Source organism: Symphalangus syndactylus, chromosome 1, assembly GCF_028878055.3.
Source record: "Symphalangus syndactylus isolate Jambi chromosome 1, NHGRI_mSymSyn1-v2.1_pri, whole genome shotgun sequence".
NCBI lineage: Eukaryota > Metazoa > Chordata > Mammalia > Primates > Hylobatidae > Symphalangus > Symphalangus syndactylus.
Window position 1 is genome coordinate 80,591,090 of NC_072423.2, and position 27,256 is coordinate 80,618,345.

At 45.1% G+C, this 27,256-nt stretch overlaps 1 pseudogene; it reads right to left on the reverse strand.

Moving 5' to 3' along the window:
• Window positions 1-14: 14 nt before the first annotated feature.
• On the reverse strand, window positions 15-26,208 carry LOC129488389 (serine/threonine-protein phosphatase 6 regulatory subunit 2-like; annotated as a pseudogene).
• Between the last annotated feature and the right edge of the window lie 1,048 nt (window positions 26,209-27,256).

Consider the following 27,256-nt stretch of genomic DNA (forward strand, 5'->3'; position numbering starts at 1 on the left):
ACTCTGTATGACTTTCAACCTGAGGGGCTCTGGCCTGGGCTTCCCAGTGACTTGCAGCATCGGGACATCCACTGCTGTGGCCTTGGCCCCATTTCCCGTGTTGTGCCCCCAAATTGCTGCAGATGCCCTGAGGGCAGCGTGGCCAAACAAGGGGAGGAGCTGTGAGCACAGACATGGCCTGCTGGTCAACAGGGCAGGGAGAGCCAGCCTGGTGCTGAGCTTGCAGCCTGGCTGGGGGAGATGCCCGGAGCCCCAGTACCACACAGACCCTCCAGGGCTGCTGGGGGTCAGTGAGCAGGGTCCTCTGAGGTGTCAGACCTGCCCCACCTGTGGGGGGAGGGTAGGACAGGTGGGACACTTGCAGGCTGAGCTGCACTGGGGGGTGAGGCTAGGGGACCCTCACCCCACTCCAGGCAGGCCCTTCACAAGCATGGAAACAGGAGTGACTGGGATGCACCGCCAGGTGTGAAAGGCACCTTGTTCCCTCCTAGAGTAATCTGGCCCAAGGACTTCCCCATTGTTGCCTGGACCTACTGGGAGCTCAGGCCCCAGGGCCTCTGCACAGCTTTGCCCTTGCTGGGTGCACCCTCTTCCCCACTTCAAGCCCAGTCCTACCTTCCCCCTCAGGTTTACCTGGCCCTGGCATCTACCCCAGCTGTCCTGCCCTCCTGCTAAACTCCCAACCCCTGACCCCAAAGGCCAGAAGAGGTATCTGTTCACTGAAGGATGCCAGGGACCTTCTTCCTGTTGGGGGATGGATGGGGTTCAGCTTGCTGGAGGGGCTAGCCAGACTCCAGCCTCCTCACAGGGAGCGCCTCCCTCTCCACTCTCTCCCCAGGAATGGCTCTTGGGGGCTCAAGGGAGCCTGAGCCTCTGCCCATCTGCAAGCTGCCTCCAACTCTCGGTCAGGGTTTGGGTGCCCCAAGTGCAGTCCTGAAGCCCCCGCCCCCCATCCTACTGTCCTGGCTTCTGAGGCATCTGGAAATCATAGGCCTCCCATGGAAGGGGAGCGGCAGATGAGGTCTGCATGAGCCCCACAGATGCCTGCTCACCTGCTGGACTTAAAGTCTGTGCCCCTCCCTGACCACCAGGGTACCCAGATCCCAGGCAGCTCAGCCAGGCCCAAAGCCCCAAGAGCTGGGCTGTTCTCTCTAACTGGGATCTGGGGTAGGGGCTGCCCCCACCGTCTCTGGGGGACTGTGTGGGACATCCAGGCCCTGTCTTCTTGTCTTAACCACTCACAACAGAGAACACAGATGTTCTGTCCAAGAAGGAAGCCCCCACACTCCTCCCATCCTGCCTCTATTTAAATGCGTGGGCATCACCACCCCAAGCCAGCCTCTAAAGGGTCACAGGGCCATCGGGGAAGCAGTGTGGAGAAGACCCCTGGCCTGGCCTCAGCCTGCTCCCAAGGGAGCTAAGAGCTGGGGACAGAGCCTGGAAGCCACAGCCTTTGCACCCAGGCAGGCCTGTCCACCTACCCCCCATGCCCCACACACCTGCCGACAGCTTACTCTGTCCTGGCCACTGTGGGCAGCGGTGGGGGGCCTCCCAGCCCGGACCCCTGTTCACAGCATCCATGGCATTCACTGCCTTCTGGTCATCATCTATCGCTGTTGGAGCCCCCACAGGAGCTGCTGTCAGAGGCCAGCAGGGGGGGCCTTCCTGGTGACACACATGGAGGTACATGGAGGTACATGGAGAAGCTGGGCTGACTGCAAAGTAGGAGGCCTGTGCTGTCCAGTGAGGCAGGAGGGGCCACAGGGTGTGGCAACCCCAGCCATAGGGCTCCCTTACGTGTAGCCTTCTCACATGCAGCCTGTTGCCTGCATATGTGTACCTGTGTGGAAACCACATGACAAGGCAAACAGGCTCACACACCTTCCACGTGGTCTCCACACAAGCAACACTGTTGCCTCCCCCATGATACAGGGCAACGTGCCCTAATCTCACATGAGGACGCAGAGGCTCAGGAAGGGGCCCAGTCTTCCTTGTGTGGTCCTGCCACAGCTCCTTCAAGCACACGAGACACCAGTGTTGGGAGCCAGCTGTCGCTCGCCTGGAGCTCTCAGCCTTGTCTGGGGGAGCTTCTGGGCCTTACTAGGAGCCTGGGGGCCAGGGGCTCTGATCAGGCCCCAGAACGGCTTCCTGCCAACAACCCACTCACACACATCTCAATGCTGGGGGCCCGGTGCTGCTGTCTAGAACCAAGGGTGCAGACCTGGGCTGTGCCACCTGCTCAGATGGGGCTCAGGGCCAGCCCAATGGCCTTGCTGCCTCCCCTCTAGGGGCTGGGGGCCTCCCCCTCTGCACGTGGCTGCTCCAGTCCCACTGCTGTATCAAACCCCAATGTTGCCAGAGACCTAGCAGCATGAGGGGCTCTGGCCACCTCCTCCCACTGACCCCAAGAAGGGGGGCCAGCTGGCCTCAGGCCTTAAACTGGGCAAGGCTAGGCCTCTGCAGGAGGCTGGGTGCCGCCTGCACTGCTGCTACTCACAGGCTTTCTCGGGGCCTTGGCTCTGTCTGCCTCAGCCTGGCTGTGTTCTATGTCCATCAGAGAGCTGCACCTGGGCCCTGACTAGGAGCTACAGACAAGGACGAGGACAGGGTCAGTCCCGGGGGACGGGCGCCTCCTGACCCTGACAAGCACTTCCTGGCACAGCCCCCTCCTGCCAATGGATTTGTTACCAGCAGAAAGGCTGGAATTCAGTGAACTGGCCCAGCCTTTCTCCTCTGGAGCTGAGGTGCCAGCTGCCCACATGCTGGAACCCATGTCCCTCACCACTCCCGGGGCTATGGGCGTCGAGTTCGCTGGCTCATCAAACACTGCCATCCACATGGCGCCTGCTGGGGGACAGACACAGTAGTCAGGTGTGGGCAGGCCTGCCTGGGGTGCTGCAGGCAAAGGGGAGGCAGTGCACCCTGCACCGGGGGCCCCACAGAGGTTGACAGGAACATGGGGCTGCTCCAGGAGGGAGGCCCAGGCAGTGCCCCTCAGCCCCTCAGAGAATAACAGGGGATAGCTCGAGGGTCCTGACAAGCTGCCAACACCCATGGGGCGTGTGAACCGGGGCTCAGCCAGGTGCCTGAGGGACCCCAGGCCTCCAGCAGGGCTGACACTGACAGTGTAGAGGTGATGCCACTACCCTCCATGATCCGGGGCTCAGTCAGACGCCTGAGGGCCCCCAAGCCTCCAGCAGGGCTGACAATGACAGTGTGGAGGTGATGCCACTACCCTCCATGATCCGGGGCTCAGTCAGGCACCTGAGGGCCCCTAGGCCTCCAGCATGGCTGATGCTGACAGTGTGGAGGTGATGCCACTGCCCTGTCCTACCCAGGACCACATCCAACAGAGACGGCAGCTCACCGAGCACCACTGGGCCCTCCCTGGCCTCAAGGATGAGGCAACTTCCTCCTACCTGGGACGTTCCTGCTTCCCCAGGGTGTTGCCCTTGCTCTGTCTTTTGCCCTCAGCTAAGAGCTCGGCATCTCCTAACAAAGATCCCTGCCCCCTCCCCAAAGTCCTGAGTGCGTCCGTGCTTCCCCCAGGGCAGGGGTAAGGAGAGGGGTCTTATCAGCCATGCAGCCTTCGGGATGGACTGGCTCCTGCCCTAGATGTCAGCCGTGAGGGTGGAGGCCAGCCTGTGCTGCTGTGCTGGGGTGGGCGTCAGGCCTGTGCCCGATTGTGTGGGGGCCGGGTGGACGATGGAGACTAGGTGGACACCACCCACCAGCCTTGGCGACAGTGGCTGAGTGACAACTGAGAGGCAGGGGCAGGAGACCACCTTGTGCCAGGCACAGGGCAGCACAGACCCCTACTCAGGATGGTTGGGAAAGAGCTGGGGGGATGCGGGTTTCAGGCCACAGTGAGCCCCAAATGCCTCAGCTCCAAATGAAGTCTCCACACCCCTAGGCCAGGGTACCATGTCCTGTCCCCAACACACATGTCCCCGGCCCCTAGCCCACAGCGGCACCTTCTGAGTCACCCTCCAGAGGAGGGGCTTTGTTCTTTCCAGGGGCTGGGGGACACCTGCCCCAGGCGCATCACCGTCTGCTTCCAAGCTTGCCTTCCCATCCTGGCCTCCGCACTCCGGGCCATTCTTTGAGCAGCTCTCTGAAGTATGGGGGGCTCCAAACCTCGGGGAGATGCAGAGTCAGATTCCTGGTGGCCCAGGACAGATGCCTAACACTGAGGGTCAGTGACAGCACCAGGCTCCAGGCTGAGGGTGAGCACAGAATGTCCTGAGTGAGGAGCACGAGTCGCTCCAGGCCTCAGCTCTGGGCTCCTGAGGGTCACCCGCTGCATTGGGCACCAGTGCTTGCAGGACAGGTGTGCTTGCTCTGCGAGCCGGCATAACAAACAGCAGGGCATCTGGGCATCTGACAGGTGTTCTGGGGGCTGCACCTCCTCGTCAGAGGCTTTGGGGGGATGGGCAGGCCCGGCACCTGGCTCTGGCCTTCACCTGGGCAGCACAGCAAGTGTCGCTGTCCTCCCAGATGTCCTCGTCCTCATCAAAGTGCTGGACGCGGTCGCTGCAGCAGGCCTCAGAGCTGTGCTGGGCTGCAGAGTAAAACGCCAAGGTCAGTTTCCAGAGGGTCTGGGGGAGACAGGAGGCGCTCTACCCACAGGGCTCCCAGAAGGGCTTAGTTCAGGATGTGGGCGCCATGGGCTGGAGGGCATGATGGGGAGGGGCAAGAAAAGTGACTGTTCTTAACTCCACAGAGGGGCCTCTCCCAGCCCCCACCGCACAGGCCCACCACAGACCAAGCCATGGGCGCGGCCTGAGCTGCCTGGGAAAAGGGTGCCTGCATGGCACCGCACAGCCCTGCTTGCTCATACTGTCCTCGTCAGTGTCAATGCTGAAGTTGATCTCCGTGATCCTGTCAAATGGAAATGGGGCGCTGCAAGAGCAAGGGGGATGGCCTCGGTGCTCCCCGCCCCGCCCACTGCTCATCTGGGGCCTCAGCGCTCCGCCCCCCGTGCTCATCTGGGGCCTCAGCGCTCCTCCCCAGGTGCTCATCTGGGGGCCTCGGCGCTCCTCCCCCGGTGCTCATCTGGGGCCTCAGTGCTCCTCCCCGGTGCTCATCTGGGGCCTCAGTGCTCCTCCCCTGGTGCTCACTGGGGGCCTCAGTACCCTCACGCAACTGGAAACACCTGTTATTTCCCGGCAAGGCCTCAGGGAGCTGCCCCCATGGGACTTCAGCAGTGAGGAGGGGGAGTCTCGTGCAGGGGGCATCCAAGTGGACTCACTTGATGTTGTCGTCACGTTCTGCAAACTCCTCATCATTGAAGCCAAACTGATCCACAAAGTTGGCCGTCATCTGCTGGATCTGGTAGTCAGAGAAGGCCTGGGAGGGAAGGAGGGACGGAAGGAGGGAGGGAGGGAGGGAGGGAAGGAGGCAGGGACTGACGCAGGTCATAGAGCAGTCCTCAGGCCTAGAGGCTGCACAGTCTTTGGGAACCACAGTCTCTCTAGTTATTCAGGAGCTTCTCCTCCAGCAAAAGTGGGCAGTAAACTCTGACTGTTCAGGGCTCACGATTCTACCAAAACTCAGGCTGCGTGCTCACTGCGGTCACATCTGAGATACGTCCCATATTCTTTGACTTTCGAGTTTATCTGCTGTGCCCTCAGTGCTCTCATCAAGGTGGAGTGACTTCGGGGTTCTCCTCTCAGACCCACCCCGCCCCATACGTGCTCAGAGATGAGCCCCCTCTCCCCTTTGCTAGTGAGATGCCATCAGAGATTCATCTGGAGGACCAAGCGCAGAGCACACAGGTGCCGGGAAGGGCCTGGCAGGGTGCAGGGGCCGGCCACGCCCTCACCTGCTGAAGGGACAGCTCATTAGGGAAAGCACCCTTAATGTCCTCACTGGAGGAGTGAAGGTAGTGAGTGCTCGCCTAAAACACAGGCCAGATGGGGTGGGTGTGTGAGCCAGCCCAGTGCCCCAGACCCTGCCCAGCCCAGGGCTCCCAGACCCCACCCAGCATGTCACTCATCAGATCTCTGGGCCCCAGAGGCCTTGCTGTGTAAGGAGGTGCCCAGGTGAGGCCAAGGCCCCGTGACAGCCCAACATCCATGTGCAGGGGGCAGGTTGGTCTCAGGCATATGGAGCCCTCTGCCAACAAGCTACAGCTCCTGGAGTGGGAGGGAAGGGACCTGGGGCCAACACGGGCTCTGCACAGAGGTCCTCAGAGACCAGCCCTGGGTGTGGCACAGGACAGGGTCTGTGTTGCAGACATCAGCCTGGAAGACAGACTGCACACTTGCAGGGTATGCTCAGGCACCCGCGTCCAAGAGGAGCAGGCAGGTGTGCAGCCCTTGTGCCTCTCTTGGCCTCTGCCTCGGGGCAAAGATGGAGCATCTGACAGCGTCCCAGCACCATGCGGGCACTGAAGGGGCAGCCCCGAGCCTCCTCACCAAGTCCACAGTGTTCCTGCGGTTGGTCTCCGTCAGCGTCTCCTCCATGAAGCTCTCCTAGCAGCCATGGCAATCCACAGGGAGCCCTGCAAGGGAAGTGCTGCCTGGTGAGCCCTGGGAGACCCCGTGCAGATGGCTCAGGGCACCCAGGAGCTCCAGCAGGTGCATCCTGGGTCCAGGAGGATGGGGCGGTGCTACTGTGATCAGCCCATCTGAAGGCCTGAAGCAGGGGCTTTGCTGGATGGGAAGGAAGCAGCATAGCCAGGTGTCCGGAGGAGCCTGGGGCCACAGTGAGATTGAGGTGCAGCAACTGTGGGCAGGGCGGTGGGCACTTCTGCCCCTACCGAGACCCCAGTGGGCAACCGAGTTCCAAGTCTGTTGGTGTGGAAGCCCATTCTGAGAAACTCCCAGAAACGCAGAAGCTGTGGAACAGAATCTGAGAAAGCAGCAAGCTTCCTTCACCCTGCCTCACAGACCCAAACTCAGCAGCAGCCTACAGGCCTGGGTGTGTGTCGTGTCTGTTTTTCCGGGGAGGTCAGAACCCTGGAAGGATTCACAATCTGGAGACTGTGTGGGATGATCCAAGAGTTTCCTGCTTGCCCCTCGCCTCCCTCAACTGCCCCCACCCTGGGGAGCCGTCCCTGGCCTCCACCTCCACCCATCTCTTTTGCCCTCCTCTTGCCCTGCTCTTATTATTTGTGATGGCGGCCCGCAGGCCTGACCTTGCTAGGGGCTAATGGGGCCCAACCCAGGAGACCCCTTACCCTATGGTCCTGGGGTGTGGGAAGGACCATCCTGAGCTTCCTCACCTTGTACCGGTATAGGGAGGAGGGGCCACGGCTGGGCCTGCCTCTGCCACACATGTGCTGTGCCCGTGTCCACCTAACCCACTGTGCTCTTAAGAAACAGGGTGCTACCTGTTCCCCTGAGACTTGTGCTGTGAAGTCTCACACCTGAGTGAGAATGTGAGACTCTCCAACCACCTGAATGCAGAGCAAAGCTGGCAAATGGCCAGGACTGTCGGCACCCAGGCAGGACTCCATGAGCTGCAAGGAGCCTGGCGGCGCTAATGGCTTCGGAGCACCAGCTCCGGAGTCACCAACTGCCCCCAGCAGGGATTGTCTCTTGTGCCACATGCTGATGCCTGGTAGAGTCTCCACAGAAGTCTGCCCAACAGAACTGACACATGTCCCCCTGAGGACAGATCTGACATGGGAAGTGAGAGGACAGAGATGGCTGTGGGGTCTTTCACTGTCAGTGCAATCAGCACCTGCTGATGGGCAGAGGGGAGCCTCAGGTGGCAGCTCTTTCAGAGCCCCGGTGCCCATGACCAGCAAAAGGATGACCGGGTCAGGGGCTCACCTCAGATGACCTTGCTGATGTGCGTCTGCACAGAGCACCGCTCCAGGTTCTGCACCAGCACGTTGGCGATCTGCGTGAGGTGGCCTATGTTCCCATGCCTCATGCCACGGGCGCCCTAAAAGCCACAGGCACCATCAGGGTGGCCGCCTGGCCCCAACCTTGCCAGACCCACGACCTGGTGAGCCAAGTGGCACAGGCCTCCAGGTTCACCTCCAGAGCAAGTGCCCGGCCCTTGCCCAGGGCCCATGCCCCCGGCCCTGCCTCCAGGACACTTCTGTTTGAGCAGCACCTGCCATGTGCAGCAGGCTCACCCCAACCTCACTACCAAAAGTACCACTGAGACAGACATGGAGACAGACACTGCTCTCATCCCATTTTATAGACAGGGAAATGGAGGCAGAAAGGCCGTGGTGTGGCCTAAGCCCCACTGGTGGCAGCAGTGGCGCAGGAGCTGAGCCCACGCTGTCAGCTACAAAGCTCAGGCTCAGCACCCTGCGAGGAGGGTCAGGCGGGACCTCCATGCTGTGCAGCCCAGCTCAGCCTCTGCTTCCCCACAGCTACACTCAAACCCCTCCCAGCTCCAGTGAGTCCCTCCTCATATCGCCCAGAGCCAGACAGTTCCCAGCAGGACAATGAATGGGTGGGGATGGCTTTGGGTCCAGGACAATAAGCAGGGCACGTGTCCTGACCAGAGGGAGCACCCATTAAGCAGAAGACACGGAAAGACCAAATAACACATCCCCATGTGTGAGTGCTGACGGAGCACCCAAGTTCTTGGGGAAGATCAGGAATAGACAGGGGACCCGCAAGAGGGCAAAGCCTAGGCAAGCCAGCCTGGGCAGGGGCCGGAGCAGGTGCCTGGTGGGGATGGGACTGCTTCCTGTCAGCTCCGGCCAAATAGCCTTCCAAAAAGACTGCAAGAAATGTATCAATTTATGGGACCAATAGCAATGTACACAAATATGGAAGCAATGACTACATAATAAGTGCTAAACCATTTTTTTTTTTTTTTTTTGAGATGAAGTCATGCTCTTGTCTTCCAGGCTGGAGTGCAATGGCATGATATCAGCCAACTGCAACCTGTGCCTCCTGGGTTCAAGTAATTCTCCTGCCTCAGCCTCCCGAGTGGCTGGGATTACAGGCACCTGCCACCGCACCTGGCTAATTTTTTGTATTTTTAGTTGAGATGGGGTTTCACCATCTTGGCCAGGCTTGAACTCTTGACCTCGTGATTTACCCATTTCAGCCTCCCAAAGTGCTGGGATTACAGGAATGAGCCACTGCACCCGGCCAACACCTGAGAACTTTCAAAACTGGGTTGTTCATAATTAGAATTTTAAAAATCCACAGTCCAAATCTGATAAAGTTTTGCTCTCTATTTAATGTTGCCACATCAGAGTTGAAGGTTTCCCAAGTACCTTTTAATGATTTCACTTATTTTGTTTGATATGCTTTTGTATCTTGTGAATACCTCTTTTAAAGTATGTTAATATTTCATTTTGTTTAAGAAAAATGAAATTTTACAATATGAATAAATTTAAGATCAAAAGGTTTAAAAGTACCATCAAATATAGTCCCATCATTTTGTCAGTGTGCTATACTGGACTACAACACAAATGCTATTACTTTCAACTTAAATGGTAAGGTGGCAAGTCAATGTATCAAATGCTGTGAAAGGGCTCAGAGTATTCAAATAATATGTTTGAAAAGCTTCGGGATGAAAATTTTATATTACATTTTCAGTGCCATTTTTCTCTAGGGCTTTTGATCTGAATAAAACGCTTTAGATTTATCTTTCCAAAGCATCTTATTAACTCCATCTTCCTTAATATGGGCCCTTCGGTCAAGGCTTACTATGAAAAATACAAGTATTTATCAATTATCAAATATAATCACCGTGGAGAAATTTTCCTATTCCATACATCCAAATTCAGAACCTTTTTGAAAATCAAAAGTGCGTTTCATAAAAAGAAATATGCAAAGAAAATAATGACAAAAATTTTTTATAGTAGTTTAGCAATGCCTATTGGACTTACAGTAGTGATGATTTGATGGAGTGAATTTACCAGCACATAGTGAAATGTAGAATGTGAATTCTGCACCAGGCAGATCTATAGAAAAAGAAAAAAAGCAGATTATTTCTATGAGAAAAATAGTAATACAAATGAAGACAAAAAGAACAGCAAATAGAAAGTTTTTTAAAAAACACTAAGTTTTTAAGGTCTTGAAATGAACATCAATACGTAATAGTGAGAAATACCGATAAAGGTGAACCTGTTTATCTCTCTAGTCTTTCCATTTATAAAGGATAACAGCATCAGTAAACATAGTTAGATAAAAACCAATGCCCTCACCTTAAACTGTTGGTTGTTGTGAGGGCTTACACGAAAGCAAGAAACAAGGCAGTCAATCATAAGATCCACATCTGCAGGCTGACTGCCTCTTGAGAATGGCTTACTTGGATTAAAAAGCAGGTTCTATAAAAACCCCAACAGAAAACAAAAGCCTTTAAATACTCATGCAGTATTTCTTTACTAATATGTAATAACATCAACACATTATCCACATAGATGGCAGTAAAATTCAGTTGCCAGAAGCAGCACAAAGCACCCACACTGTGGTTCATCAGTCTGTTACAATTCTTCCTACACCATATATAGGTTCCTTTCAGGCCCCGATTGCCACATTATTTTAAACCCAAGTCTGTATATTCATGCTCATTTAAGAAAACTGTGTTTTCTTCACATTCTCAGTCCATTTAGACTGATGAACACTAACAACAAAAGCGAGTCCTATGAACTTATCAAAGAAGAATCACAACTTTAATGTTAGCAATTCTCTTTGACATAATACTTATGCTAGAAAATTAATTTAATTTTCTTAAACTTTGTAGTAGAGAAAGAATAAGCATGTTACCGTAAGATCAACCACCATGGACTGAACAAGTAGGAAAATGACAGAGTTATCTTCCCAATTGATGTAAGTACTTGCTTTACACAGTGTGGCACAGGCAATTGCAGCACTTTCTGTCAGCTGCCTACTTCCTCCATGGCCAGCAAGAGCTTTTCATAGACTGTCCAGAAACAAATATTTTCTCCCATTCTGTAGGTTGTCTTTTCACTCTGCCAATTGCTTCCTTTGCAGTAACGTTAAGTTTTTAAAGAAAAGTAACTTAAATGCTTGACCATATGGAATTAAAAATATGGTATCTTCAAGCTGGGTGCAGTGGTGCACACTTATAGTTGCAGCTATCTGAAGGCTGAGGCAGAAGAGGATTGCATAAGCCCAGAAGTTTGAGACCAGCCTGGGCAACATAATAGCAAGACTTAGTCTACTTTTAAAAAAGGTCTATTCAGATTCTCCTGCCTCAGCCTCCCAGCTGGGACTAGAGGCGTCTGCCACCATGCCCCACTAATTTTTGTATTTTTAGTAGAGACAGGGTTTCACTGTGTTGGCCAGGATTGTCTGGATCTCCTGACCTTGTGATCCGCCTGCCTTGGCCTCCCAAAAATGTGGGGACCGTGCCCAGCTGCAACTTGTTTTTTATCAGCAGTTGTTTTAAAATTCAAGACAACCAAGGATTCCAAGATGGCCGAATAGGAACAGCTCCAGTCTGCAGCTCCCAGTGTGAGCCATGCAGAAGATGGGTGATTTCTGCATTTCCAACTGAAGTACCAGGTTCCTCTCACAGGGGCTTGTCAGACAGTGGGTGCAGCCCACGGAGCAGGGTGGGGCATTGCCTCACCTGGAAAGTGCAAGGGGCAGGGAATTCCCTTTCCTAGCAAAGGGAAGCCATGACAGAGGGTAACTGGAAAATCGGGACACCCCCACCCTAATACTGTGCTTTTCCAATGGCCTTAGCAAAGGGCACACCAGGAGATTATATCCCATGCCTGGCTTGGAGGGTCCCACGCCCACAGAGCCTTGCTCACTGCTAGCACAGCAGTCTGAGATCAAACTGCGAGGCGGCAGCAGCAGTGAGGCTGGTAGAGGGGCATCCACCATTGTTGAGGCTTGAGTAGGTAAACAAAGCTGGCCGGCAAGCTGGTACAGGGTGGAGCCCACTGCAGCTCAAGGAGGCCTGCCTGCCTCTGTAGACTCCACCTCTGGGGGCAGGACATAGCTGAACAAAAGGCAGCAGAAACTTCTGCAGACTTAAACATCCCTGTCTGACAGCTTTGAAGAGAGTAGTAGTTCTCCAAGGATGGAGTTTGAGATCTGAGAACGGACAGACTGCCTCCTCAAGTGGGTCCCTGACCCCCGAGTAGCCTAACTGGGAGGCACCTCCCAGTAGGGGAGTGACTGACACCTCATAAGGCCAGGTGCCCCTCTGAGATGAAGCTTCCAGAGGAAGGATTAGGCAGCAACATCTGCCATTCTGCAGCCTCTGCTGGTGATACCCAGGCAAACAGGGTCTGGAGTGGACCCTCAAGAAACTCCAACAAACTTTCAGCTGAGGGTCCTGGCTGTTACAGGAAAACTAACAAACAGAAAGGACATCCACACCAAAACCCCATCAGTACATCACCATCATCAAAGACCAAAGGTAGATAAAACCACAAAGGTGGGGAGAAACCAGAGCAGAAAAGCTGAGAATTCTGAAAATCAGAGCGCCTCTTCTCCTCTGAAGGAACACAGCTCCTCACCAGCAATGGAACAAAGCTGGATGGAGAATGACTTTGACGAGTTGAGAGAAGAAGGCTTCAGAAAATCGGTGATAACAAACTTCTCTGAGCTAAAGGAGGATGTTTGAACCCATTGCAAAGAAGCTAAAAACCTCAAAAAAAGATTAGATGAATGGCTAACTAGAATAATCAGTGTAGAGAAGTTCTTAAGTGACCTGATGGAGCTGAAAACCATGGCACGAGAACTGCGTGACACATGCACAAGCTTCAGTAGCCAATTTGATCAAGTGGAAGAAAGGGCATCACTGACTGAAGATCAAATGAATGAAATGAAGTGAGAAGAGAAGCTTAGAGAAAAAAGAGTAAAAAGAAATGAACAAAGCCTCCAAGAAATATGGGACTATGTGAAAAGAACAAATCTACATCTGATTGGTGTACCTGAAAGTGACGAGGAGAATGGAACAAAGTTGGAAAACACTCTGTAGGATATTATCCAGGAGAACTTCTCCAACCTAGTGAGGTAGGCCAACATTCAAATTCAGGAAATACAGAGAACACCACAAAGATACTCCTCGAGAAGAGCAACTCCAAGTCACAAAACTGTCAGATTCACCAAAGTTGAAATGAAGGAAAAATGTTAAGAGCAGCCAGAGAGAAAGGTCATGTTACCCACAAAGGGAAGCCCATCAGACTAACAGTAGATCTCTCAGCAGAAACTCTGCAAGCCAGAAGAGAGTGGGGGCCAATATTCAACATTCTTAAAGAAAATAATTTTCAACCTAGAATTTCATACCCAGCCAAAGAAAGCTTCATAAGTGAAGGAGAAATAAAATCCTTTACAGACAAACAAATGCTGAGAGATTTTGTCACCACCAGGCCTGTCTTACAAGAGCTCCTGAACCAGCCACTCCAAAACATGCCAAATTGTAAAGACCATTGATGCTAGCAAGAAACTGCATCAACTAACAAGCAAAATAACCAGCTAACATCATAATGACAGGATCAAATCCACACATAACGATGTTAACCTTAAATGTAAATGGGCGACATGCCCCAATTAAAAGACACAGACTGGCAAATTGGATAAAGAGTCAAGACCCATCAGTGTGTTGTATTCAGGAGACCCATCTCATGTGCAGAGACACACATAGGTTCAAAATAAAGGGATGGAGGAAGATCTACCAAGCAAATGCAAAACAAAAAATGAAGGGGTTGCAATACTAGTCCCTGATAAAACAGACTTTAAACCAACAAAGATCAGAAGAGACAAAGAAGGCCATTACATAATGGTAAAGGGATCAATTCAACAAGAAGAGTTAACTATTCTAAATATATATGCATCCAGTACAGAAGTACCCAGATTCATAAAGCAAGTCCTTAGAGACTTACACAGAGACTTAGACTCCCACACAAGAATAATGGGCAACTTTAATACCACACTGTCAACATTAGACAGATCAATGAGACAGAAGGTTAACAAGGATATCCAGGAATTGAACTCAGCTCTGCACCAAGTGGACCTAATAGACATCTACAGAACTCTCCACCCCAAATCAACAGAATACACATTCTTCTCAGCACCACATCACACCTATTCCAAAACTGACCACATAGTTGGAAGTAAAGCACTCCTCAGCAGATGTAAAAGAACAGAAATTATAACAAACTGTCTCTCAGACCACAATGCAATCAAACTAGAACTCAGGATTAAGAAACTCACTCAAAACCGCTCAACTACATGGAAACTGAACAACCTGCTCCTGAGTGACTACTGGGTACATAAGGAAATGAAGGCAGAAATAAAGATGTTCTTTGAAACCAGCGAGAACAAAGACACAACATACCAGAATCTCTGGGACACATTCAAAGTAGTGTGTAGAGGGAAATTTATAGCACTAAATGCCCACAAGAGAAAGGAGGAAAGATCTAAAATTGACACCCTAACAACACAACTAAAAGAACTAGAGAAGCAAGAGCAAACACATTCAAAAGCTAGCAGAAGGCAAGAAATAACTAAGATCAGAGCAGAACTGAAGGAAATAGAGACACAAAAAACCCTTCAAAAAAATCAATGAATCCAGGAGCTGGTTTTTTGAAAAGATCAACAAAATTGATAGACCGCTAGCAAGATTAATAAAGAAGAAAAGAGAGAAGAATCAAATAGATGCAATACAAAACGATAAAGGGGATATCATCACTGATCCCACAGAAATACAAACTACCATCAGAGCATAATATAAACACCTCTATGCAAATAAACTAGAAAATCTAGAAGAAATGAATGAATTCTGGGACACATACACCCTCCCAAGACTAAACCAGGAAGAAGTTGAATCCCTGAATAGATCAGTAACAGGTTCTGAAATTGAGGCAATAATTAATAGCCTACCAACCAAAAAAAGTCCAGGACCAGATGGATTCACAGCCGAATTCTACCAGAGGTACAAAGAGGAGCTGGTACCATTCCTTCTGAAATGATTGCAATCAATGGAAAAAGAATCCTTCCTAAATCATTTTATAAGGCCAACATCATCCTGATACCAAAGCCTGGCAGGGACACAACAAAAAAAGATAATTTTAGACCGATATCTCTGATGAACATCGACGCAAAAATCTTCAATAAAATACTGGCAAAATGAATCCAGCAGCACATCAAAAAGCTTATCCATGATCAAGTTGGCTTCATCCATGAGATGCAAGACTGGTTCAACATATGCAAATCAATAAACGTAATCCATCATATAAACAGAATCAAAGACAAAAACCACTTGACTATCTCAATAGATGCAGAAAAGGCCTTCAACAAAATTCAACAGCCCTTCATGCTAAAAACTCTCAGTAAACTAGGTATTGATGGGACATATCTCAAAATAATAAGAGCTATTTATTACAAACCCACAACTAATATCATACTGAATGGGCAAAAACTGGAAGCATTCCCTTTGAAAACTGGCATAAGACAGGAGTGCCCTCTCTCACTACTCCTATTCAACATAGTGTTGGAAGTTCTGCCTAGGGCAATCAGGCAAGAGAAAGAAATAAAGGGTATTCAATTAGGGAAAGAAGAAGTCAAATTATCCCTGTTTGCAGATGACATGATTGTATACTTAGAAAACCCCATCATCTCAGCCCAAAATCTCCTTAAGCTGATAAGCAACTTCAGCAAAATCTCAGGATACAAAATCAATGTGCAAAAATCACAAGCATCCCCATACACCAAATAACAAACAGAGAGCCAAATCATGAGTGAACTCCCATTCACAATTGCTTTGAAGAGAATAAAATACCTAGGAATCCAACTTACAAGGGATGTGAAGGACCTCTTCAAGGAGAACTACAAACCACAGCTTAACGAAATATAAGAAGATACAAACAAATGGAAGAACATTCCATGCTCATGGATAGGAAGAATCAGTATCGTGAAAATGGCCATACTTCCCAAGGTAATTTATAGATTCAATGCCATCCCCATCAAGCTACCAATGACTTTCTTCACAGAATTGGAAAAAACTACTTTAAAGTTCATACGGAACCAAAAAGGAGCCCAAATTGCCAAGTCAATACTAAGCCAAAAGAACAAAGCTGGAGGCATCATGCTACCTGACTTCAAACTATACTACAAGGCTACAGTAACCAAAACAGCATGGTACTGGTACCAAAACAGCATGGTACTGGTACCAAAACAGAGATACAGACCAAGGGAACAGAATAGAGCCCTTGGAAATAATACCACACATCTACAACCATCTGATCTTTGACAAACCTGACAAAAACATGAAATGCAGAAAGGATTCCCTATTTAATAAATAGTGCTGGGAAAACTGGCTAGCCATATGTAGAAAGCTGAAACTGGATCCCTTCCTTACACTTTATACAAAAATTAATTCCAGATGGATTAAAGACTTAAATGTTAGACCTAAAACCATAAAAACCCTAGAAGAAAACCTAGGCAATACCATTCAGGACATAGGCATGGGCAAGGACTTCATGACTAAAACACCAAAAGCAATGGCAACAAAAGCCAAAATTGAGAAATGGGATCCAATTAAACTAAAGAGCTTCTGCACAGCGAAAGAAACTACCATCAGAGTGAACAGGCAACCTACAGAATGGGAGAAAATTTTTACAATCTACCCATCTGATAAAGGGCATTAGATAGTAGAATTCTATCCAGAATCTACAAAGAACTTAAACAAATTTACAAGAAAAAATCAAACAAACCCATCAAAAAGTGGGCAAAGGATATGAACAGACACATCTCAAAAGAAGACATTTATGCAGTCAACAGACACATGAAAAAATGCTCATCATCACTGGCCATCAGAGAAAATGCAAGTCAACACCGCAGTGAGATACCATCTCACACCAGTTAGAATGGTGGTCATTAAAGTCAGGAAACAATAGGTGCTCAAGAGGATGTGGAGAAATGGGAACGCTTTTACATTGTTGGTGGGACTGTAAACTAGTTCAACCATTGTGGAAGACAGTGTGGCGATTCCTTAAGGACCTAGAACTAGAAATATCATTTGACCCAGCCATCCCATTACTGGGCATATACCCAAAAGACTATAAATCACGCTGCTATAAAGACACATGCACACGCATGTTTATTGTGGCACTATTCACAATAGCAAAGACTTGGAACCACCCCAAATGTCCATCAATGATAGACTGGATGAAGAAAATGTGGCACATATATACCATGGAATACTGTGCAGCCATAAAAAAGGATGAGTCCATGTCCTTTTTAGGGACATGGATGAAGCTGGAAACCATCATTCTGAGCAAATTATCACAAGGACAGAAAACCAAACACCACATGTTCTCACTCATAGGTGGGAATTGAACAATGAGAACACTTGGACATAGAGTGGGGAACATCACACACCGGGGCCTGTCGTGGGGTTGGGGGAGTGGGGAGGGATAGCATTAGGACATATACCTAATGTAAATGACGAGTTAACAGGTGCAGCACACCAATATCACACATGTATGTATATGTAACAAACCTGCACGTTGTGCACATGTACCATAGAACTTCAAGTATAATAATAAAAATAAAATAAAATAAATAAATAAAAATAAAAATAGTATGTTCAATTTGGGGAACACCATACAGCAGTTAAAGAAAACGACCTAGATGAACAATAGTTCTCAAACCTCAATGTGCATCACAATCATTTGAAGGACTTACTAAAAACAGCTGTGCACCACCCCCAGGGCTTCTGATGCAGCAGGACTAGAATAGGGACCTAAGAATTTGCATTTCTCCCAAGTTTCCAGGTGATGCTGATGCTGCTGGTCTGAAGACCACACTTTGAGAAACACTGGACTATATACCTATCTGTCTATTTCTCCATCCTCATAAAAAATATAATAGATAGACTGGAGGAATACACATTTAACCCTTTGCAGTGGCTGTCCCTGGGAAAGAAGAAAAAGAAATTAGCGGGATTTGTAATTAAGTGAGAATTTATGTAAGTATTACTTGTTCCCAACTTTTAAAAGCCATATGAGGACTAAGCTGTGATTTTTTAACTTGCCCAAATTCCTACTAAGGGATCTAGGGAGTCATGCCCTACAAACCATAAATTCTCATCAGATCGGTTTTATTTGACCCTATATATCGTGACTTACTTTTCAGTCTGACTCTGGCATAACATTACGAGACAAGGAAAAAATATTTAGCCCCAAAATATATTTCCTTGCCATATCTTGAAATTGCCATGCAAAGTCACTTGTGGGAAAAATCCACATTCTATAGAGAATCCTTTTTCCCTTTGTTTTCCTTCCTTCCTTCCTTTCCAGATCCAGGAGATAATTAACTAAGAATCAGGCACCCTTTTAGGTCTAATAAGAAACATTTTACAACCTGCTCTCTCTCTCTTAAGTCTGCTGAAAGATTCCTCTGCAAAATAAAATTTGGTCTCCACAATCCTTTATCTTAACCTGGACATTCCTTTCCATTAATCCCAAGTCTTCACATAAACTCAACCAACTGTCAACCCGAAAATGTTAAAATCTACCTATAGCCTGGAAGCCCCCACTTTGAGTTGTCCCGCCTTTCTGAACTAAATCAATGTATTTCTTAAATGTATTTGTTGATTGATGTTTCATGCCTTCCTACAATATATAAAACCAAGCTGCACCCCAACCACTTTGGGCACATGTTCTCAGGACCTCCTGAGGGCTGTGTTATGGGCCATGGTCACTCGAATTTGGTTCAGAATAAATCTCTTAAAATATTTTATAGTTTGACTCTTTTCATGGACGCATATATACACTTCTTAAAACGTGAGCAATATATCAAAATATTAATAGGAGTATGGAGAACTGTCACATTCTTTGTACATTTCAAATATTTCTTTTTTAAAAAACATACTATAGTCAAAAGAAACAGGTGACTGGAGAAATATTTACAGACTAAAAATGTAGGACTACTGCTCTTAATATACAAAAAGTTCCACAAATTCATAAGGAACTGGAAGCAACATAACAGAAGAATAGTTAAGGAACTCAACGGACACTTGCGAAAGAAAACATCCAAATGGCCAAGAAACATGAACTATTTTCAAATCTCATTAACCTTAAGAAGAATAGAAATGACAATGAGATACTATCTTTGTTCTCAATATTTATTTGAGAATTTTAATTAGTGATCTCATTCGGAAAATCAATGTTTAAGACATTAATACTTTTTTCTTTTATATCACTTATTAAATATGGATTATTTTAATTAGCTTTAAGGTATAATTAACATATAATGAGCATCAGCAATTTGAAATGTACAACTTAATGAACTTTCAGAATAGTCACGTAACCACAACCACGATCATGACATAGAACATTTCAAACATTACCACAATCAGTCCCCTACTGTTCCTTTGCAATAAATTTCCTCCCTTAACTCCTACTCCTGGCATCCACTGATCTGCTTTCTGTCCTGAATTTTGTCTTCTCTAGAAATTTTAAAAGAAATCACATAGCATGTCATCTCTCTTTCACTTAGCATAATATTTTTGAGATTCACCAATGCTGCCGAGTCAGTAGTTAGTTCCCTTTTATTGCTGAATAGTATTCCATTCTTTCAAGGTATCACTGTTGGTTTATTCACTCACAAGTTAATGTACATTTGGGCTGTTTACAAATTTAGGTTATTATAAATAATATGTATACTCGAGTATGCATCCTTGAGTGAAGATATAAGCCTTTGTGTGATTTTTTATTTTCATATTATAGGTACACAACATGATTTTCGTTTTCTTCAAGATTATAACTTGCCTTCAAGATTTGTATATATCGATTAATATTCACAGATGTAAATGTTAAATTCTATACACACATATTCTTATTCCTAATCTTATGTTATGATTCTATGCTTGAAAATTTATAACATATTTTTAATCCTAGTATCTAGTTTGTTTGCATTCTGAATGACTTTTTTTCAGCTTTATTGAGGTATGATTGAAAAATAAAAATTGTATATATTTACGGTGTACAAAACATGATGTTCTGATAAACTTATACATTCTAAAATGAGTACCACAATCAAGGTAATTAACATATCCATTACATCACATAGTTTACCTCTGAAAGAGAAGGTAAGAATACTTGAGATAAGATACTATCTTACCTTATTAGTGTGGCAAAAAATTTTAAAGATTGCAAAACAGCTAATCCTGATAAAAATGCAGGAAAATAGGCAATTCAGTGGGGATGAAGCTGTGACCTGCTGCAACTACTGGTGGATGTACAACTATTACAAATTTTAAATGATAATGTTCTTGACACAGAAACCCGATTTGGGGTTCTAGTCTATAGAATTAAGAGCATCAGTTAAGAAGAATATATGAACAAGATTTTTATTGAATGAATAAATGTGTACATCCGGGTCCCTGGAGAAATACACTCTGCTCATTACTTTACAAAATTTATCAAATGAGAAGGAAAATAATAGACATAAACAGTTTCAGTTACTTGAATTTACTTTACACTTTTTCTGTTTCAGTTTTACTGTGCCGCAGAAATGCATTTGGGTTTGTTGTTGTTGTTGTGGTTGTGGTTGTGGTTGTTGTTTTTTGAGATGGAGTTTCACTCTTGCTGCCTAGGCTGAAGTGCAGTGGTGTGATCTCAGCTCACCGCAACCTCCGCCTCCCGGGTTCAAGCGATTCTCCTGCCTCAGCCTCCCGAGTAGCTGGAATTACAGGCATGTGCCACGATGCTCAGCTAATTTTGTGTTTTTAGTAGAGATGGGTTTCTCCATGTTGGTCATGCTGGTCTCAAACTGCCAACCTCAGGCTATCTGCCCGCCTCAGCCTCCCAAAGTGCTGGGATTACAGGCACAAGCCACCGTGCCCAGCCACATTTGGGGATTTTGTTTTAATAATTCTGCTTCCTGGATCTACCAAGCTCATGAGAAAATAGAAGCAAACAAGTCATTTGCATAGGTAAGAAACTTTGGATTTATAGCTTTTCATTACTATTCTAGTACATTATCATCATGTTTTGTAAAACAAAATGTTAATTCTAGACATAAGGGGAAAAAGAAATTAAAACTATAGGGGTTAAAAAATATTCCATAATTTATTGCTGTTGACCTGATCCTATGACTGATTAAGGGCACTGATTTAACTTGTATGTAAAGTAGACCCCATATTAGCTGCAGTTAGTTAACACCCAAGACTGGGTGTTCTAGCAGAATTAAATTTGATGCTCCTGTGTTATCTTTAAATGATACAGCTCTTCTGAAAACACGTACTCGTAGTCCATGATTATCCATTAAGACAAGGTGATGGAAAGTGTGAATACAGCTGAGGAGACACCACAAGGCAAATGCTCAATGGTTCCCATTAATATTGGGAAAATCAACACTATAATACAGAAAGCCATAGACATTATTTAATATTTGGTTTTGGAAGGTATTTTTAGTGACACTTCATACAGTTGTACCTAATAATTGCAAAATTAGAGATGTAAAAACTAATCAAAGCCACATTGTGTTTAAGTAGGAAATCTTTAGACATCTACCTGGTTTTCCCATCCAGCCCCCAAATTCTAAATATAATCATGGTACCTACACTTAAATTTATGTTAAATACTAACGTCAATGAAATTACTCTTTCTCCTCATTCTGTTATTTATATGTTGCTTTCCTTAAAGGAAGAATACAAATGCCTTGCTAAGAAGCATTCTCTTTGGTTGTAGGCTTCATAAGGGGAGTAAACACACAGTACTTTTGACCACAAAATGACTTTTTAAAAGTCAGAACTATGATAGCATGAAGCCAACCGAGGTAATCTAGAATAAAATTTTCTATGCTTCTTTCCCTTCTTTGCTCTCTTTCTACTCCAATAGCTGTGATTCACACAGGTAGAGTGCAATTCCCTGATAGAAACACAGTTCCAAGATTAATCCTTTCTTTAACTATGAAGTTCGTGTGTCCAAAGTCTGTAACCGCTGTCTGATTTTTGATCACTGATGGTGACACAGATATTTATCATCAACTCACAACTTCCCAAATCTTTGAAAAGTCTTGCTATTGATGGTTCAACTAGTAGAAACATAATCTAAAGTATCTGAAAATAAAGTTTTTATTTATTACAATGTAAGTAATACAAATTTTAATAAGGTGTAAAAATTCTTTCTTCACTGAAGCAGTACCATGTTGTCCTCTACCCCACAAACACACTACTCTTTCATGGCCTAATGTATTTTAAAAGTCCTGTAATTGCTATTAACTCAGACAAGTTTACTTAACTTGTTCTAAACTTCTGTTATTTACTACAATTAACTTTTAATCACTCGACGATCTCTATTATGTATGTTGTATTCCATGAGAAATTTGTTTATTAATAATTAAGATTCTTCAGGGATAAGAAAATATTTGAATAACTAAGTTTGTGCATAAACACATTAAGGTCTAATACCCATGATATTATTGTGTGTTTCTGTGTACTAGAGACAAAAACTTCAAAAAAAAATTAATGGATATACATTAAATTAAAAAGTGCCTTCATTAAACCGACATGATCTTCCCTCAATGCATGAATACCTTCAGAATTCACATGTGAAGCCTTAAATATAGACCAAAGATTTGTATAAAATATAATAGCTTTAAAAATCTTATTTGTAGCCAGCACAGTGGCTCCTGCCTGTAACCCCAGCACATTGGAAAGCTGAGGTGGTTAGATCACCTGAGGTCAGGAGTTCGAGAGCAGCCTGGCCAACATGGTGAAACCCCATCTCTACTAAAAATAGAAAAATTAGCAGGGTGTGCTAGCATGTGCATGTAGTGTCAGCTACTTGAGGGGCTGAGGCAGGAGAATTGCTTGAACCTGAGAGGCAGAGGTTGTAAAGAGCCAGGACTGAGCCACTGCACTCAAGCCTGGGTGATAGAGCAAGACTCTGTCTCAAAAACACAAACAAAAAACCTGACTGTTCCCATATAAAAATAAGTCTATGTTCACATGAGATCTGAAAAGTACACAACGCCATGAGATAGGACAGAAATATATTTAAAAAGTTATGTTATTGGTTTCTGTATAAATAAAATTGTTGAATTTAAGCTTCTAAGACAAGTAAGTCAAGGAAAAGAGCAAAAAATGCAAAAGTGAAACTTGAAAGCTCATTTCACCATCAAGGGCTCATGATCACTGGACATTCACGAACTATATATATAGTTCAAAACATTAGTTCTGAATTTTGATCCGAGTATCCCTGGAGTTTCAGTTTCATTCAAGGATGTCCAAGAGGTCAAATAAGACAATATCACTTGCTATTTTCAGTTTTCTTTTCTGAGAACAGCACAACATTCTTCTTCAGAGAAATGAATTGTCCTAACTTCATAGGCTAAAGACTCACGAGTCATAGTTCTAAGGGCATTTATAAAATATGGTGGTGCATGCTTGCATTCTGAAGTTTTCAGCTTTAAACTCTCATATAGTAAATATTAATAGATACAAACTGATTAAACAAAAGCCCTTTTAATCTGACATTATTTTTATTTTTATTTCTTTCTCTCTTTCTTCATTTATCAGGAACAGGAGAGTCTAACTAAATGTGGTAAAGTGGTCTAAGGAAATACAATGAAAAGTGTAAAATGAATTAAACCAGAGATAATCATATCAATGTGGTGCATCTGGAAAATATAAAATACAACAAAGAGAGTGGCAGAAAGGTATGTAAAGTGTATAACCACTCACATACCATTTTAGGACACAAATAAAAAATTCTGCATTTTATTTCTGAGCATCACAGTATAGTCAAAGATTTCAAAAGGGCATTGAAATGAAAAACAACCAAGTTATGATGTCAGTAGCCTCTATGCAATCATGTTTTAAAAACCTTAACACTAAAGTCTCAAAATCGCCATTTAAAAATACTGTGTCTACCAGTTATAAATGAATAATTACTTTCCTCATTTTTAATAATCAAAGATGCCACATACACACACCTATATATACACGTACACACACAGTCTGCTCATTAGAACATCTGATTGGCTTCAGATCATCAGTGTAATAACACTAGCAGCAAGTCTCTGAAGTTAAAACAGAAACTGACACGTTAATAGGTAAAGCTTTCCTCTAGGTAAAGATCAGAACTCCAAGAAGCACGTAACTCACTGGAAATGTCTTAGAGTCTCAAAATTCACTGCTTTGAATCCCTGACAAATATAAAAATTTTATATTGAAAACTTTATGCTATTCAAAACATTAAAAGAGAAACACCTCAGTTAAAGCTTACTTTTTAAAAATCTTTTTTATGCTTCTCAATTTATTTTTATTCAAATATGGGTACCAAAATTAACATTTATGTCAATGCCTTCCATTCAATTTTGAACAAATAGAATTAGGGGTAGGAATAATGTGAGTACTTCCAATCATCGAATGTACTTATTTCCAGCATTCCATTTGTATTGAAAACATACCTGCTCTCAATGTCTGTACATTCTTTCTTTGTACTGCTCCTTTCACAGCAGGATCTTCCATTTCAGTGCTAGGCTGAATGGGTTTTAAAAGAAAATGATTCATAAATCATATATATTTTATACAATATGGAGTTAATGATTCAAAAAATATACGTAATTAATTACCTTCAAGGAAGGATGTCTTGCAGAAGGCCCTACAAAGCAAAGGGGATATGTCATCAATTACATGTAAGTATGACAGGGCCAACCAAACATTCATGCGGTGTTACTATTGAGCTGAGTTCTCATGCCTGGCTATGAAAATAATCACTTAAGGTTTTGAGGGTTCTTCTTGACTTCTTCCTTTCATTGCCTAGGACAGCAACATGACAGAAATATAATGAGGAAAATAGGAACACAGGATTCCTAAAACACACAGTTTACATTTCAATAGTGAGATTATGTCTCAAATGTCTACACCTAACATAGAAAAGCATGGATATCATTGTGAACACGTGGGCTGATGAGGAGAAAAGGGACCATTAAACAGAGGAGCAAATGAAACCTGAGGGAATCAATGTTAAAGCTGATGGTGAATGTACAGAGTATTTTAACTCAACGCATCAGAGGCATTGCTGCCAGCACACCACAGATAAATTCCCCTGGTCCTGTCACTGAGGAAATACACAGTTGGGATGACAGTTCAGGTGCATGTGTGATTCACCTCTCATTAAAGAAAGTGTTCTAAATTGATCAGCTAGGATGCACACTTATGAAATGACAGCTAATCAAACTACTCATTTTTCCCATGGCTACATGGGCTACCGCAACATCTACATTTCTCCTATCCCCTTGTTTGGCCTTGAATTAGATCTCCTTGATCCACTCATGCAAGGTGGTCCATAAAACACATCAAATAAACCATGTCAAATAAGCTTCCGATATCAAAATGTTTATCAAAAAAGAAAACACTGAATCACCACAGACTTGCTGGTTACGAATACACTTTTGTATTTCAAAATCAGTGCAGTATTTACTGAAAATGACAATTTTGGTATTTACAGAATGAATTTTATAATATGATTGCTTCTAAAATTAGCTAAGTTTGGTATATCATCTTACACTGTAAAGGACTTTTATAAAACAGCTATCATATCAAAGAACTGGCTGTCTCAAAAAAAATCAGCCAAAACATCTATATACCACTTAATCACATCTTATTCACTCATGTCAATGAAACTTCTCTCTCTGAGGCCTGACAATTATGAAGTGAAATGAGCTGCTGTGGTTTACCCCAATTCTAGCACTCCCTCCTGCCTCCAGTATGCTACACAGCAATAACCTCTTTTGTGAGACTGGGCATATGCTGAAGCAACTGCAAGTGAGTTGTCTCAAGTTTACTTGGCTTTAACTCCCAAGTCCCCCAGCCAACTGCTTCCTTTCCTCCCTCCTTGTCCTTTCACAATCCCTCTTCCTTTGAAAAAGTAATGTCGTCCTGATGTTTCCCTTCCTAACTGCTTTTTATGGATAACTGTGACCACTTTTTTCATCTGTATTCAGCAGTAATATACACCTGTAGTCTCTCTTTTTTCATCTCATTCTCCTTCCCCTGTGGCTAGAATCGTGCTCAGAAATGAAAGGAAATTAATGCTTTCCCTGGATTCTGTTATTTTTTTAAATTGCTGTCCAATGGTTCTTTTTTCTAGATTTCTCTAAAGGAAGGCTATTCCCTTGCTGTTCAGAGCTGTGTCCAAGGACCAGCACCAACATCACCCGAGTACTCACGAGAAAAGCAGACTCCCATACCTGCTGAATCAGAATGTGCACTTTCCAGAAGCTCCTCAACTAATTCATGACAATTTGAATGCGCTATTCTACACTGATGTGCTTCCATATTGGTTTACCCTAATTGCCCTTTTTGGCCTAGCCTCAATTTCTTCCCTCTTATGTCCCTGAATTTAATACTACATTATGAGCCATAATGTTTCTAATGAACTTTTAATCAAGCAATACCTTCTCTAATTAATTTCTTCTCCATAAATCACCCAACACTATTCTTTTCAATTGTGTTAATTTGGCCTATATGATACTATCCTATGAGGTTACACCATTTTCTATAAAACTAAATTATAGCCATACATGGCTGACCATTTATGGTGATGTTCATCTATGGTAGATAAAACACAGGTCTGTGTGGTAAAGTACCTCAATCCTTAATGCCTCCCCAGTAGTGAGGATGACACAAGAGTAGGAAAATATTACTCTAATTCTGTCACACATATTGGTGCTGGAATTTCATTTTATCTCCTTTCCTGTTTCTAACACCCTGTTCTTCCTTCTTCTACAGATCAGTTTCACTTTACTACCCTGCATTACATACACCCGCATTTTTTCTATTTATTCCATGTACATTCTGCCCTCCTCATTCTTTCTTTCTCTTTCATTCATTTCCTCTTTCCTCTTTCCTGACTTGCCTCAGGTCTTAGAGTATCTTAAAATGGAAGTCATAACTCAGCTCCTTTAGTGGTACTCTCAATAGAATCAACTGCTGGCCCTTGGTTAGAGACACAACTTAGCAGCATTTTACTTCCAATTTACTTATTATACAGTTAACAGGACATTTTCTTTAGCTATTAGACTATATTGGTGCTCATATTTTTTTAAAAAACATCAAATGACTTTTTAAATAAAATACAGTTCTCACCTTCTCCTTTTCCATTGACTATTCTGTTCCCTTTTTCATGGGAAGGTCCAGGTAAAGGCTTTGACACTTTCTCAGGGACACACTGCTAAGGTAATAGCAAGATTGAGTTTGCATTTTAAAAATTATAATGAGTTGCATCAAGAGTTTCTTATCAATCTCTTTTTATGAAACTGGTCTCACTCTGTCAACCCAGGGCTAGAATGCAGGGGCATGATTATGGCTCACTGTGGTCTCAAAC